The sequence below is a fragment of the Poecilia mexicana genome, unplaced genomic scaffold (assembly GCF_051168715.1).
Source record: "Poecilia mexicana isolate PSO_F unplaced genomic scaffold, ASM5116871v1 scaffold_5, whole genome shotgun sequence".
Lineage (NCBI taxonomy): Eukaryota > Metazoa > Chordata > Actinopteri > Cyprinodontiformes > Poeciliidae > Poecilia > Poecilia mexicana.
Window position 1 is genome coordinate 2,319,119 of NW_028263374.1, and position 15,875 is coordinate 2,334,993.

Sequence of the window (15,875 nt, forward strand, 5' to 3'; positions counted from 1 at the left end):
ACTGGAGGTATTATTGACAGTATTAATACTGGCAACTGCTGTATTAACACCACAGTCCAGCTGGGACAACTGATCTCAAGAGACGAACTGTCGACCAGCAGGAGGAGCTCTATGAGAATTTTTTTTCACCACAGCTAACCTTAACCATTACTAGTCCAGACCTCATCCCAGCCTGAACCTTCCTATGCTACATCCAGCCCTAAACATGAAGCTCCATCACATTCATCTGGCTTTTGTCCCCAAAAGCTCAGCAGTCATTGATGGGGATGATTATACCAGAAAAGGTCCTAGAGAGGCAACAAGTGCTGCTGATGCACTCACCCACACAAACACCCACACACCCCACACCCACAGATATCTGCAGCTATGTGCACCCACAGGCTTCACACACACACACACGTACATTACATCCATTCTAAACCTGACGGAGATGTACACACCGACAGACACTCATCTGGCTCTGCATTAAGACTTTAACAAACACTCCGTCTCACCCTCAGACATACACACATGCTTTCATAGACGTCTCCTGTTCATGTGACGGCCCTGTCAACACTGGGGGCTGGTGAGGGGGCAGGGGTGGCTTGCAGAATTGCTGCAAGCTGATAGGCCATCACCATACCAACGGGGGCGGGGCGGAGTCGGGAGGCTGGGGAGGAGGAGCCATGGGCTGATTATAAAGCTCTCCAGAGGAGCAGTTTCTGCTCCGCTGAGCTCCCTCCTCTGTGAATCTGCGCCTTTATTTAGTCTTTCCTGTTATCTGGCCGGCGAGCCGACACTCGGCGCTCTGAGAGGAGGACAAGCGGACGCACACACGGAGGGAGGGTGGAAAGGGTGAACTGTCAGACAGAGTTGTTTGTTTCCCTCCTCCCTACGTCTACCTGCCCATCACTGCGTCTCGTGGATCTATCTCCGCTGTGAGTGACAGCCCAGAAGACGAGGGGAAACCTGTTCTCCACTGCTCCCCGGGGAGCCTTCAAGTCATCCCTCCATCCTTCTGGCTGGCTGTAGATGACCTCTGCTCTTCTGTAAGTAACCAGTTTCGGCCGCAGCCGCGTCGGGTCACGGTTCTGACCAAAAAAAAGCCTAAAAGCTGGGGGTAAGAAGGGTCGCCTGGCAGAGACGGCACGGCGTGTTGCGTCTCAACGGGACGGAGGTCGTTGTAATTAGATTCCTCATTAGCAGGGGGAATTCATCACTGCATCGATGTTGATTTTTGTTTTACTTCAGCTTCTGCTTTGGTCCTTCCTGTTGTGGTTAGAGTCTTGTAGGAGCAGGTCTTTTTCAAAACGCATGAGGGGGGGTGGGTCTGTCTTTAATGCTAAAAACAAGGTCACTGTTGGTGCACAGTAAGGGCAGCCCTTACATAATGGTCAGTGAGTGCAACAGGTACTGATAAGACGACGGATGAGGCAGCTTTCAGGAATCCGTCTGCACAGAAACTGTTGCTTCTCCATGGAGGATATGTCAGTTTCTCTCATTTTCACTCAAATCTCCTGAACAGGTCAACCAGGAGCTCACTCTGATTCACAGAAATCCATTTGCACACACAGCACTGTTTACCCATGAGGGCCTGTGGGTGTAATTGGGTATCTAATGTGTGTGCGTGCGTGTGTGTGTGTGTGTGTGTGTGTGTGTGTGTGTGTGTGTGTGTGTGTGTAGAGTGTGTGTGTGCACGCACAAGACCCTGCTTCCCTTTTCCATGCTTCTGTCATGCACTGTTGAATCATGCACAGTTTACTCTGCTGCCTGGCTGAAGTGCCATCACAAACAGTCTGAGAGCGAGAGAGAGAAATGACACCTCTGGTCAGGGTGCTGCATACTGTAATCCAACAAAGAAGTTTCAGTTATTGGTGTTTTTACCAACCACATTTAGTTGAAGACAGCAACTACATCGATACATCGCTAAATGTGCAGGTAGAAGGGAATACATGTGTTGGGAATAAAACAGAGCGCCTGTGGTGCCTCGTTTCTGTTACATCACTCAGGTGCAACTCAGAGCTTCGAGCCAGGGTTAATAACATCAGAGGCACTGACTGCCAAAGGCGATTATTTACTCTACAACTTACAGTTTTGATTACCAAAGCAAACACTGAAACAAGAGAGAATGTAGTACAGGACTGCTGCAAGTAGCAGCAGAAATTTCAGTGAGCTGAGGGGAGAGGGTTGTTGACTGGAAAGACGGCAATAAAAGGATGCTAAACCTGGGGCTAGACGAGTCCTTTTCCCGCATTTTGTGACATTATGTCGTAAATTTTACACCAATATAAGGTAGAGCATTGTTGTGAAGTGTCAGGAAACTGATAAAACGTTTCATATTCAGCTTACCTTTTGTAGTCCTGAATAGAATCCAGTGCAACCAATTGTCTTAGGAAGTCATTAACTTAACAATTTAGTCAAAGCACAAATCCAGCTGGCTTACTGAAGGTCTCGGAGGTTTGTCAGAGATCATTAGCAAACGTATGAGTGTCATGTGAACACTGAACACACCAGAGAGGTCAGGTCAGGTCAAGAGGTTGAGAGGTTTAACTATTTGCTCCCAGAATTATGTAACAAAAATGTGTTTTTACGTGGAGGAGGTCTGAAATTGAGTAGCGATAAGCTAGTTTTCCATTCAAATGTCATGCAAAAATTTGAACAAAGTTTTAAAATGTCCCAAAACAAACAAAAAAAGAAAACGGAAAGTTATTTAGCAAGCTGGATATTTCTTTAACCAAATAAATATTTAACCCCAAGCCACATATTTAGTTAGTAGGCTAAATATTTAGCTTCAACCTGAATATTGAGTTAGCTAGCTTTATATTTAGCTTCAAACTAAATATTTTGTTAGCTAGCTTTATATCTAAATAATTAGTTCAGTGTTTCCCAACCATGGTCCTCAAGGGACACTGTCCTACATGTCTTAGAGGTTTCCCTGATTTAATGTGCCTGACTCAACTGATTGCAGTTCAGGAAACGCCTGTTAATCAGTCATTGATTGAAATCAGCTGGACTGAAGCAAGGAAATGCCTAAAACATGCAGGCCAGTGTGCCTTGAAGAGTTAGCTAACTTTATATTTAGCTCCAAATTAAATATAAAGCCAGCTAAATAATTACCTGTATGCTAAATATTTAACTGATATGCAAATTTACATGCATTTTTGATTAGACTACCAAAATAAAAGCTTATTACCACTATAAAATCAAAGCTATAAAATAGTTAAAAAATATGACTCTGAAATAAGAATCCCCATTTCCTTCATTTATGACAAACTAAATAAACATAATGACCACCCTATAGATATCAGCTTGTGCAGTGATGCTGGTTTCTGTATTTTAAGCTAAGTCAGTTTGACTCACTTTTCAAGTGCAATTTTCCAAACTCATCTTTGCTGACCACTGTCTATGATAAAACGATACATTATGTTTGTAAGGCCAACCATACACTTTGAGTGCTAATTCTCTTGCTATTTTTACCGTGTGTTACCAGCGTCTGTGTGGTGCTAAAATGCACACCTTCAAGTTTAGCAACAAGCAGCTTGAATAAGGGTGTGAAAGCTGAATGGGCGGCACATGCTGTGTTGACTCTATATTTAGAAGTGGAATTATTTTTGAGTTTTTGGAGCTGTAAGTAAGTTATAAACTGGTCTTTTTTTTTAGTTATCTTTACATTTTTAAATATTAAAATAAATACAAAAACATTTGTTTGCTGTCGTACTTGCTTAGGCGTCACTTTTTAGATGTTTTAAAGTCGGTCTAGTCTCAGGTTGTAAAACAAAAGCACAGGATGTGTGTGAAATACAGCAGAGCAGGACATAACAGGACTCGATTGACAAAAACGTTTCTCGCTGTCATTTAGATCTGGTTTTACCTTTCGTTTGCTGCAGCTGAAGCATGACAACAGTGTTTATATAAGCAGCTTATTATCATGTGTGTGAATCATCTCACAGCCCCAGGCCCACTCTATCATGGTAATGTGAAGATCCACCTGACTGTGCTCAACAGTGGCCCTGGCTCTGCCACTGAACGCCATGTTAGAGATGGACAAACAGGAAACATTTGGTCAAAGTCCCTACATGGAAGACTGTTGGTGTTTCACACGTCTCAACGCTGCTGTGCAGAAAAGATGCTGAAAGTATATCTTCTGTGAGATTCCTCAGATCTCCGTACCTCAGAGGCCGACTTCTGGTCTTCTGCTGCAGCAGCAGGGTATGTGCTGACAGTGTTTGCCAAAACACATTTGAAAAATAGCTTAACATCCGTCAGATTAGATGGTGAGCTTCTGTGATCATACATTTTCAAGCCGTGCCACAGATTCTCAAGGAAACTTAGGTCCTGACTTTGACTAGGCCACTCTAACACATGATTATGAGTTGTGCCATTGTATCTCTGACTTAATGTTTTGGGTCTTTGTGATGGAAGGTGACTACAACTACATGAGTACTGGCTGACCCGGATGTTCACTAAGTAGAAACACTAAGTTCTTGTTGTTTTTTTTTGTTTTGTTTTTTTTAGCATGCTTTGTAAAACTTACAAACTTGGTGAAATGTAGTGTATGAAATTCAAAATTTTATTATTCTGTTGAGCTTTTATTTATTTATTTTTAATAATTGTGTAATTGCAGAAAATAATACACACATATGGTTATTTAATTTCTGAAAGCTGTGTAAACACCACCTGTGGGTTTTGCAATGAGCCAAAAGCTTTGACTAATCCAGAACACTGTCTGGAAACCGCTGAAAATCATTTGGGGAAAAGGTCCATGTTTGGACACATTGAGTCAGCTGTAGTTCTTATGTCAGAATACTTGATGGCACTGCGATTTTAAGTCATCGTTCAAATGGACATGCGTTTTGACCATGAGACCTCCACCTCATCCTGCTGTGTGTGTTCTGTGTGTGTTCCGGAAAAGTTTAGACTCCCGGTTTCAAACATCGTCGGCGTCAGAGACTCTAATCTAAACAAGCCGCCAGAAAAAAATGTTCCGGTTTCACTGAAAACCAAATCTGTGCAAATGAGGCTTAAGACGTATGTGTGCCGACAGACGAAAATGGTGAAACGCAGAGTACAGACATCAATGATGCAAAGTCCAAAACACATAAGCACACACACACACACACACACACACACACACAAAAAGAAAAACAAAATGCAACAAAAAAAAATGCTGCAATTGTAGGACATAGAGGCAACAACAACAGGAAGTATAAAACTCTACAAAACAGAAGTGCTCCAGACCACTAGGGGGAGTCAACCACTATAGCCTTTTGGACCAGACCCTGAATAAAGATGATTTAATGGAATGTCCAGAAGGAAATTGGAGAAGGAAAGAAAAAGGTCACATTTCATTCAAAGATTTGAAGATGTTAACTTTTATAATATCTTGCATCTGCATAATCATGTCAATATTTTTACCTACTTTCTTTGGTTGCAGTATTTTTTATTTGCTTTTTTTTTTTTGCTTCTGTCTTCTAGGACTACACCTTCTTTTCTGCTGCATTTGTTTTTCATGTTTGCATGTTTGGAGTTTGCATCATTCATGTGATTCTCTGAAGAAGTTCTCTTACCTCCATTAAAATCAAATGTTCCTCAGCCCTCTGCAAAGTAGATTTTTTCCAAAAACTGGTATCAAGAATGCTCAAAAAGCCTCTCTTCAGGTTTCTTTTTGTGTATTTTTTCCTCACCATAGAACATGTTCGTAGCAGATTATTTTTACCCTCTTGTATTTACTAAACAAACAAGCTGCCTTGGCCTCCTTCAAGCAGCCGCTAAATATCAGAACATTGTGGAACGAAAGTCAATACGGTTTTGATCAGAGACGCAGCTTGCCAATTCAAAACATGAAGAACGTCAAAACTAAAACCCACGTGACGAACATAATGACACGGGCGGCCTCAGCGTCACACTGGGTGCATGGACGCGTGTCGTCAGCATTATGCATCCTTGGCTGAATTTATTCTAAAAATAAAATACATAAAAACAAATGTTGCAGAGGATATCCTTCACTCAGTCGCTTCATGCTTCAAAGGATGCCTGCAGGTGGGCGGCTTGGCGCGTTCATAGCTGAGCAGCCCTGCTAATTTCTCTTCTGCAATTATTCATCCTACCTGAGGCAGTAGCTTGTTTCAGAAAAAAAAAAAAAAAACAGCAAATACTGCTGTTTATTTTTATTGTTATTATCATTAGGGAACACTGGACACAAACAAAACCAACAGGGAATACTAAGCACTGAGGGGCTGTTTGACGAGCGGCTGGGCGTCCTCTGGTCCGGAACCTGATTGCCTCCACTGTAACCGGTGTGTTGACTGTGGAGCTCAGCAGTCGTTTTAGGTGCTTATCAGAAGTCCTTCTAAAAAGCACAAGTTGTTTTTCAAGCTCTCAGCTGTTGTTGCTTGTTGCACATTGTCTGTGTGATGTGGTGGCCACAACTTCACAGGTGTTCTGACTAAAACCAGGAAGATGGAGCACATCACCCCAGATCCAAAGTCCTTCCACTGAGAGAATAGACTTTAAAATAATGTTGTTAGTTTATAAATCACTGAACATCTTGGCACCAAACTATATGAAAGATCTTGTGTTGTCATATGAACCTTACAGACCTCTCAGGACTTCTGGTCCTGGTCCAGAACCAGAACCAAACATGTAGAAGCAGTATTCAGCTTCTAGGCACCACAAATCTGGAACAAACTTCCAGAAATCTGCAAAACAGCTGAAACACTGAGTTCCTTTAAACCCAGCTGTTTAGAGTTGCATTTGAACCATAATAAAACATTGACCAACATATTTGATGTGTTTTGATTTTGGTGATGGCATTCATCAAAATATAATATATAATATAATATGCTGGTTTCCTCAATTGTTGACTGCATTTTGTTTTTTCATGACTCTCGTATTTTTTTTTTACTATTATTATAAAGCACTTTGAACTGCCTTGTTGCTGAAATGTGCTACGCAAATAAACTTGACTAACTGAGCTGTAAGCTCTAAAACAGATCTGTCTGAACCTTTTTGCCTTGTGGGGAAAAATAGTCAAATTAGACGTACTTATTTTTATTTCAATTACAAAATGTGAAAGTAAATTCATTTTTATTTTTATTTTACTTAAGATAAACTAAACATACATGGTCAGATTGCTTAAGAAATGGGATTTCTAAATAATATTGATCCAAAAAAATAAAAAGCATTTTGCATTTCTTTTAGTCATTTCCTAAATATCTTATCCTGTGCTTAATTAAAAAAATATATTTTGTGTTGCACCTACAATTTTTCATTCCAATTGGATTGTAATTTGTGGGTAAATAATCTTGCCAGAAAAAAAATATCAAAGTGTCCATCTGTGTTAACCACGCGAACTGGTAGACCAAATTTGTAATTTTCACAATTGTTGACTGCATGCCAAGGGCCACACTTTGGGCACCCATCCTCTAAAAGAAGCTGTTTTTACTTGGAAAATAAAAGGGATACACAAGTAGATCCAAAAATCTGGAGAATACAACAAGTAGTAAACAAATAAATAATAAGTTCATCTCTCTGCACAATTATCATACTTTTTATGAGATGCAATCTTCAGCTGAGCTTCCACCTCACAGAGCACCCTCACTCAACTCCTTCAGACTAGCCAGGATCAATTAGCAAACACCTTGTGGAACTGAGCTCGTCATAGGAGCTACTTCTGAGTCTAATGCTGCTAAGAGTGATGTTACAGGTCTAATGAAGAAGCGTTGAAAGAAGCAGAAGCTTCTTAAAGAGACAGACACCCAGTTTCTAGGCATCAGATTACATTGTCAAATTTCTTTTTAGTCATGTTTCATATATACAGTCGTTTTATAACAGCTGAAGGCAGCATGGTTACTTGACTGAGCTCTAAAATGGCACGATGTGTTCTGAAAACACCATGCTGCTGCTTTAAGTGTCGCACAGAAACACAAATGTTCATTTGCCATAGAACAGGCTGGTCTTATGTTGACCTGCGTTCTGATGTCATGCATCATGATCTGTGAACAGAGTATGCCCACTGTTCACTTCAGTGATGAGTGGGGAGGGTGAGTGTTTGTGTGAAAACACAATACACAAAATGATTTATTGTTGTAATTTTGTTTCTACAAGAAAAAAAAAGAAAGAAGCAGGTCATGGTTTGAGCGTCCAGCAGACGAACAGGACTGACATGGCTAGACATTCAGCTGAAAAACAAAACCACAGAACTGGACTTGTTGTCTGGCAAAGCGTGACTCTGAAACCCAGCAAACAAAAGGTCATTTTTATTACCACTCATTACAACAGCCTGAGGACAGAAAGCAGGGCGACATGTGACATCAGGCTTACAGCTACATGTATTGTGTAACATGTCACAGAAATGTTAAGCAAGGGAATGCGGATCCACGTTCCTCTAATCAGGCAGGAGAAACCGAGATACGGTTCCTCTCTGTCCAGCTTTTACTTTTCTCTACACAGCGACCTGTCTGCTGCCATTGATTGTAGCTAAGAGGAATGTCCTTAGGGTTGGCTTCAATCGCTAAGCCAATTCCACTTGTCACTGATAGGCCTCAGGCCAATCCTCGCTGTAGAAATCTGGCTCCTTTTGTTATTAAACCCCTAAATAACGGATATTTGCTAACATGGACGGAGGCTTCCTGTGCCTTAAAATGGATTTGATTTAACTTTCAACTCCTCTTTCACTGAGAATGATTTATAGATGCTTCTTAAATAGTGTAATTTGTTTAAGCAGCATTAGCATTAGCATTATTAGCATCCACCACAGCTGTTTTTTTTTTGTTTGTTTGTTTGTTTGTTTTTTTGCCCAAGCATTGAGCTGCCGAGTTTAGCGTAAATGCTAGCGGATGGTGGGAGCTTTTACAACTCAAACAGCAGAGTCTCATTCCCTGATTTCAAAGCAGCACACACCCACACACACCATTCCTATTACACAGATAAACACAGAGTTTATGACCTGTGGCTGCTCCTGAGGACCCCATGGTGTTTGCTTACTTTAGCATTAATTGGGGGGAGATAAATTTTAATTGTTACAAAGTCCTAAAATGAAACGCAACCATAGAAAACGCTTTTATCTCATTAATTTTTTTTTAGATGTTTTAGAATATGTAATAATTTCTACAGTAGTGTTCAGAAAAAGGGAAAATAAAATTACACTTATATATACACAAATACATACATACATATCTCAAGTCTTTATACATATTCAAAGAGTGAGGTGAAGAATAACTTGTGGAAAAAACCTCCTGTTGTCCGATGCATTAGCATTTACAACTGCTTTGTCGTCTCACAGTTGGTAAACTAAGAAGTTTTCCAACAAAATGGACAAGTTCTGTGTAAAAAAATTAAAGTTGACTCAAACACAAAGGAGTCATTGGAGATGGTGACAATGTAAAAAGTCCAAATTTGACTTGAAACAAAACAAAATACAACAACCACAATGCTGATGCAGTAGAACCACACCTATAAGAATTGGTGTAAATCTAAGTTGGTCAGCAGACATTAGGAATCTATAAACAGTTTATTAAACTAGCACAAACTGACTTTGACCCTGGCACAAAATGAAAATAAGCATTTAGGTAAATCACTATAGATACAAATGGATATGTATAAAATATACAAAATTAAGTTGCATGTGGAGAAACAGTAAGCATGTCCACCAACACCAGAGGCTGGAGCCAAATCCGACGGCAGTGTTCAACAACTGGGGCATTTTTATTTTAACTTAATTTATGTAAAGACTTTTCTGTCAGTGTTAGAATGTGACTACCAGACAGCAGAATGAAACACACTGGCAAGAAATCCAACAGATCCTTTTACAAAGATCAACAGGTCTCTCTTGGAAAAATAGATTCCTGATCTCTGTGATGAAATAAATGTTAAGTAAAATAAAACTGATCACTCTACCAGCTGGTATGCAGCTGCAATAAGCACATATACAGCAACAGTAACAAGAAAACAGCTCTAAAGTCATCAGGACATAGTTAAATGGACAGTTCTTTGTGAGGTTCTAAATTACTGCACAAATCCAGATTCCAAACTGTCATTATGTATTAAACACGGCGAAGGCAAAATGAAAAAGCTGTGCGTCAAACACCACAGCTGAGATGATTTAATCAGGATGCCTTGTGAATGCCTCCCTGTGGAGGTTTCCCAGGCATTTCTCGCCAGTGGAGACAGAAACACCTTCTGTCCTGGAACACACTGAGCTGACTGCCACTGGGGAGAAAGATCACCTGCTTTCCTTCCTTGAACAGCAACCTGATCTCTTATTTGTGGCAGACAATTGATGGATGGGAAACGTCATTCTGTTCCCTGTAGAAGCACATCAACAACAGCAGCTATACTCTTGTACCTTGACTTGTGTTTCTCCTGACCTGGTAGAAGCCAATCGATGTTCTGCGCTTCGCTTCGTCCACAGGGTTTGGACTCTCAGATATTCAGAAATTATGGCTTCCTGGAGGCGTGGACTGTGTTGAAGTTTGAAATTTTACCCAAAGTTTGCCTGTGACACATGTAATGCACCAGTTCGACACTTTGGAAATTACCTACACTGTAGACAACCATCCTCCACTGTGCAGAGAGAAGAGCTGATCTGAAAGAGGCGGCCGTGTATGGAAGTGTGACCAACAGGGGCTGAACGACTTCCTTCACTTCCTCTGCTCCCATTGCTAAAACTACAGAATGACTACAATTCTAAAACACCAGAAAATCAATTTCATCATTCAGAACTTCTTCTGTTTGCTGATAGGCCCCTGTAGAAAATCTACCAGAGGAATCCAGACGGGGCAATGAAGGGAGATGAGAATCAAACAACTGCGTAGGACGGCAATGGTCAGGGCTAGGTTTGTTATCTGTCGCTGGTTCATTTACTGTACCATTTTAAATGGGGCTGCAGATTTATTTATTCATTTGTTTTAGCAATATTACCTTCCAGAAACAATCTTATTCAAATTAGGACCTTTTTCCACGAAGCTTGTACGATCTTCCAGGTCATGGACGGTTTCTCTCCAGGTGTTCCAGATTCTTCCTGAAGTCCCAAAACATGCAGAATATGTTCATACGTCTCTGGAGTTGCTGTTCATTAGGATAGAGTGAATTGTTGTTAGTCCAGTGATGGACTGGTGACCTGCCTCCCTCTGTCCCTGACAACTGGAGGTGGTCACCGGACCTCCATGAACCTGCTGGGATTAAGTGTGTATAGGTGATGAATAGATGGATAGCAAGTAGTCAAGGAAACCCAGCATGGTAAACATCATTATGCAATGCTTTGACCCAAATACATTTGCTTCCTTATCGCGAACCGTCTCCAAACATGACAGGACATAAACCATATTGCTGCTACTTTGGGTGATGACACTCATAATACTGAAAGACTTCCTTTGTGCACATACTGCTAAGGACAGCTTCCTTATCTGTGGATGTTATGAGCTGTAGCCGAGTCAGTGACGCAAGATCAGCTCTTATCAGCATCTCTCCAGATTAGATTAAGTCTTTTGTAAACAATGCAGTTGTTGTGAGGTAAAGCTGAAATTGTATTTATATTTTGGTTTGTTTTTATAATGCAGTAAGTCGCAGAAGTTACATTTATTCGCATCTTTTCGTTTCACAGCCACAAACGTCAATTTATTTTATTCAGATTGTCTGTGATAGATCAGTAGAAAGGTGTGTGTGTGTGTGTGCGTGTGTGTGTGTGTGTGTGTGTGTGTGTGTGTGTGTGTGTGTGTGTGCGCGTGTGTGTGTGTGTGATTGTGAACTGGAAGGAAAGTATGTATCATATGTCAGGTGGTGGCTTTAAAAGGACAATCCAGAAGCCTGTTCTTCATCCAGACATCATTCAGTTCAGTTCATGTCGGATCATTTCAGGTTGTTAGCCGTCCATCTTGTCTTCTGGCTGCCATAACTCTGAAACACACAGAGTCATTTCCACATCCACCTGTGTCCTTCTGGGTATTATCAAAGCAAACTGTACTTATTTGTTTACTAATTTTACTGTTTTTCTTTTGTTTTAGTTTGGATAATAAGTATTTGTAATTATGAAAAGTTGAAACAAGTGAGAGCAGCTGTGTTTCCATTACAGCCATGTGCAAAACTTTGTCAATATTCAGCTAATGTCGAAAAAAAAAAAATTCCTCAATTGTTTCCGATAAATAAGAAATGAAATTGAAATCAGTTTGCTCACATAATGAGTCGGTAAAAAACACCCCACCCCATCCTCCTCCTCCTCCTGCCCTTTCCTGTTGTCGTCTTCTTCTTCTCTGCCAGTAGTGACATCCGGTTGTTTATGAGGTGACTTGTGTGCAAAACGTGTTTCCACTGCAGTTTTGTGAAATGTACTCATGAAAAACCACCTCATGCTAGCACAACAACTTTTTGTCGAAAAACATTTTTCTTTAAATTGGTCTGTTTCCATTAAGCAAATTTATTGTTGTTATTCCAGTTTGCACAACTTTACAGTTAGTGGAAATGCAACCAACAGCATAGTGCACCTACAATTATGTTTTTTTCCCCTGCTGTTTAAATATTACTCCTTCAACTTAAACATCTATCAATAAATAATTCACAATGCAACAACAAAATTCATGATACACAGATATGCGTGAGCTCTTTTGATGCACAAACTCTCTTCTAAATGCCAGGCTAGCTACTGTTGATGAAAAGTTGGTTTGATTACTTTTTCAGGTATTTTTATTTTTTATTTTTTACTTTTTATCTAAGCTTAGTGGAACTGATTGATTCCACCAGACACCACTGCAGACATCATGATTACTTTTAGGGTATAGCTGCACAAAATCAACTGAAAGCATATCGGCTGCGATGGAAGCCGAGCCAATCGGCCGCGGACCAGCTCCTCTGCTACCAGCCTGGTTTCTGACGCGCCTCTGTCTGCTGCTGGGAAGCCTGTTGTTGTGACTTTTTTACACTTATGTTGTTCAGTATATTTGCATGATAAGTGACTGATTTACAATTATATGTTAAGCATAATTTACATGATGATTATTATTAATTGTATTGAACATGATTGTATATAATTACAAAGGCGAAGTGAAATATATTTCAGTGCAAGACATGATTTATTTGAATAGAGGAAGTCTTTTATTTTGAAGAATGCTTAAGGATCTGTTACTGTTTTGTCACTATCTTGCTTTGTTGACTTTTGATTGCTATTGGTTACGAACAGCTGTTGTCCGTTATCAGCTGACGCCGTTTTTTTCCTCTTCAATAAATACTGAACAGAAAGGTTCAGTAAAAGAAATACGAGCCTCCGTCTTGTTTGAGAAGAAGCTTTACTCCGTAACATTTTGGTGCCGAAACCCGGGAATAAGAATTTTTTTGATTTTTCTGAACGAAGTGAAGCTAAGGCTCAGTTTAGCAGCCAACATGACGGAAGGACTGGAGCGGTTAAAGAGGAAACGGTCGACTATCCGAACAGCAACGACGAAGCTGTTAACTCGACTAGAGGATGAGGTGGGCAAAGAGAGTCCCGATATGGATAGACTGCGTGAGTTCCTGGCAGTTTTATCTTCTAAGGAGGAAATTTTATTGGATTTGGACAAGAGCATAGAAGATGAAACGTCAATTGAAGACTTGGACACTGAGATAACGAACTCACAGGATTACACGGACCGGATTCTCATTTGGAAGGTTCGCACCACCAACGTTATTGGATTGCAGGAGACCGCTACAGACACCCTAAGAGCGCGTGTGAGTGACGTAAACAACGGCTCATTTTCATCACAATCCAAACAGACGGTTAAACTACCCAAACTAACGATAATCAAGTATGATGGAGAAATAAGCCAATGGCAGGAATTCTGGTCACAGTATGAATCAGCCATTCACAGAAATGATGGACTATGTAAGACGGACAAGTTCACTTACCTGAGATCTTACCTAAGTGGAGCAGCTGCTCGGACTATTGCAGGACTGACAATGACAGATGTCAACTATGATGCTGCAATAGAGTTACTCCAGAATCGTTTTGGAAGGAAGGATATTGTGATAAGTGCTCATATGTCTAAATTGCTGAACTTGACACCTGTGAGAAGATCATCTGATGTTGCAGCTTTGAGGCACCTTTATGATGAATGTGAGATCCAGATACGCAGCTTGGAGTCTCTTGGAGTGCAAAGTGATACTTACGGCTGTCTCCTATGTCCAGTGTTGCTACAGCTTATTCCAGAAGACATAGCACTTGCTTATACACGGCAACAAAACTCAACTAACGAATGGAAAGTCCCAGAATTGATTCAGTTTCTGCAAAATGAAGTGCAAAGCAGAGAACGGGCGCTTCTGCTGACCAGACCAGGCCACACATTGAAGAGCCCGAGCCCACAACACAAGCATGTGGGTAAGTCATCCTATGCCTGTGATCAACCTAGAAAGTGGAGCATTCCATCAGCGACTGCTTTGCACACAGCCAGCGTCGTGCCACAAACCTGTGTGTTTTGTGACGGTAATGACCATAAACCAGAGAACTGTCCTGGTTTTACAATAAGTGCACGCAGGGAGAAACTGAAAAGGCTTGGACGGTGTTTTGTCTGCCTGGGCCCGAAACATATTGCGAAATACTGCAGAGTGAAGATTTTGTGCAGACAGTGCAATCGAAAACACCACTTGTCAGTTTGTGAACAATCTGAAGCTAAACCAGAAGTCGACAGTACCAGCAATAGTGGAAATGCAGAGGCTGTGTTGTCTTCGTTGACCAGCTCAGTCAAAGTGAAGACAAATACTCAGAACACAGTATTGCTCCAAACGGTTAAGGCATGGGCTGTAGGACCAAAGGAGAGAAAAATATCTCGCTGTCTGTTAGATGGAGGTAGCCAGCGTAGTTTTGTTCACAGAGACATTGTCCGAGCCCTAGGACTGCAAGTTGTGAGGCAAGAGACACTAAACCTCCATGTTTTTGGTTCCACCAGTCCTGTAGTGGAAAAACGCAACATAGTGAGAGTTCAACTTGAAAATGTGTGGAACACTGAACGGAAAATCGAAATAGATGCTGTAGAGACCCCCGAGGTGTGCACTGCTGTAATAAAGGTACCAACTGAGCCCATTCAAGCAGAGATTAAGAAAAGAGGACTGCAGCTTGGAGACTTTCCACTAGAGGGTGCTAATGAACAAGAGTTGCAGATGTTAATTGGAGCAGATTACTACTGGCAGGCTGTTACTGGAAAGGTCCAAAGGGTTACAGATTCATTAGTGGCAGTTGAAACCCTCTTTGGATGGGCTTTACAGGGACCAGTGACTACCTCCAGTGTTACAGACACCACGTGTATGCACATTAGTTTGAACGAAGACACCCAGCTGTCTAATCAGTTGCATGCATTCTGGGAGGTGGAGTCCCTGGGTATTGTAAATAAACAGTCAGAAAGCCCAGAGGACTCAGAAATTATGCAACGTTTTGAACAAACAACAACATTTGAAGACGGAAGGTACCAAGTTGAGTTACCCTGGCAATGTGACAAAGACCAGCTTCCAGACAACTTCAGGGTAGCGAAGAAACGCTTTGAGAATCTAACGAGAAAGCTGAAGACTGATGTAAATTTATTTGCCAGATACAACGATGTAATAGAAGACTATCTTCAAAATGGTATCTGTGAGGAGGTTGCAGATGGAAAACCAGAAATGAATCAACAGACTGTGAAATATTATATGCCCCATCATGCTGTAATAAGAGAAGAAAAGGCCACAACCAAACTTAGAGTGGTATTTGATGCATCCTCACATGAGGCAAACAGTCCATCCCTCAACGACTGTCTGTACACTGGACCTAACCTGAACCCAAACCTGCTAGATGTGCTCATAAAGTTCAGATTGCACAAGATAGCATTTACTGCTGATATAACTAAGGCTTTTCTTCAAATCTCACTAGCAGAAAAGGACAGAGATGCTGTCAGGTTCTTGTG

The 15,875-nt window shown here is 41.0% G+C and overlaps 1 protein-coding gene across 1 annotated transcript in view; it reads left to right on the forward strand.

Moving 5' to 3' along the window:
- Positions 1-661: 661 nt before the first annotated feature.
- cdk18 (cyclin dependent kinase 18) overlaps positions 662-15,875 on the forward strand; it is a 52,544-nt gene continuing 37,330 nt past the window's right edge. The window contains exon 1 of the mRNA XM_014970356.2: positions 662-1,028. The gene's annotated coding sequence lies outside the window, so the exon portion shown is untranslated. The remainder of the gene's footprint in view (positions 1,029-15,875) is intronic.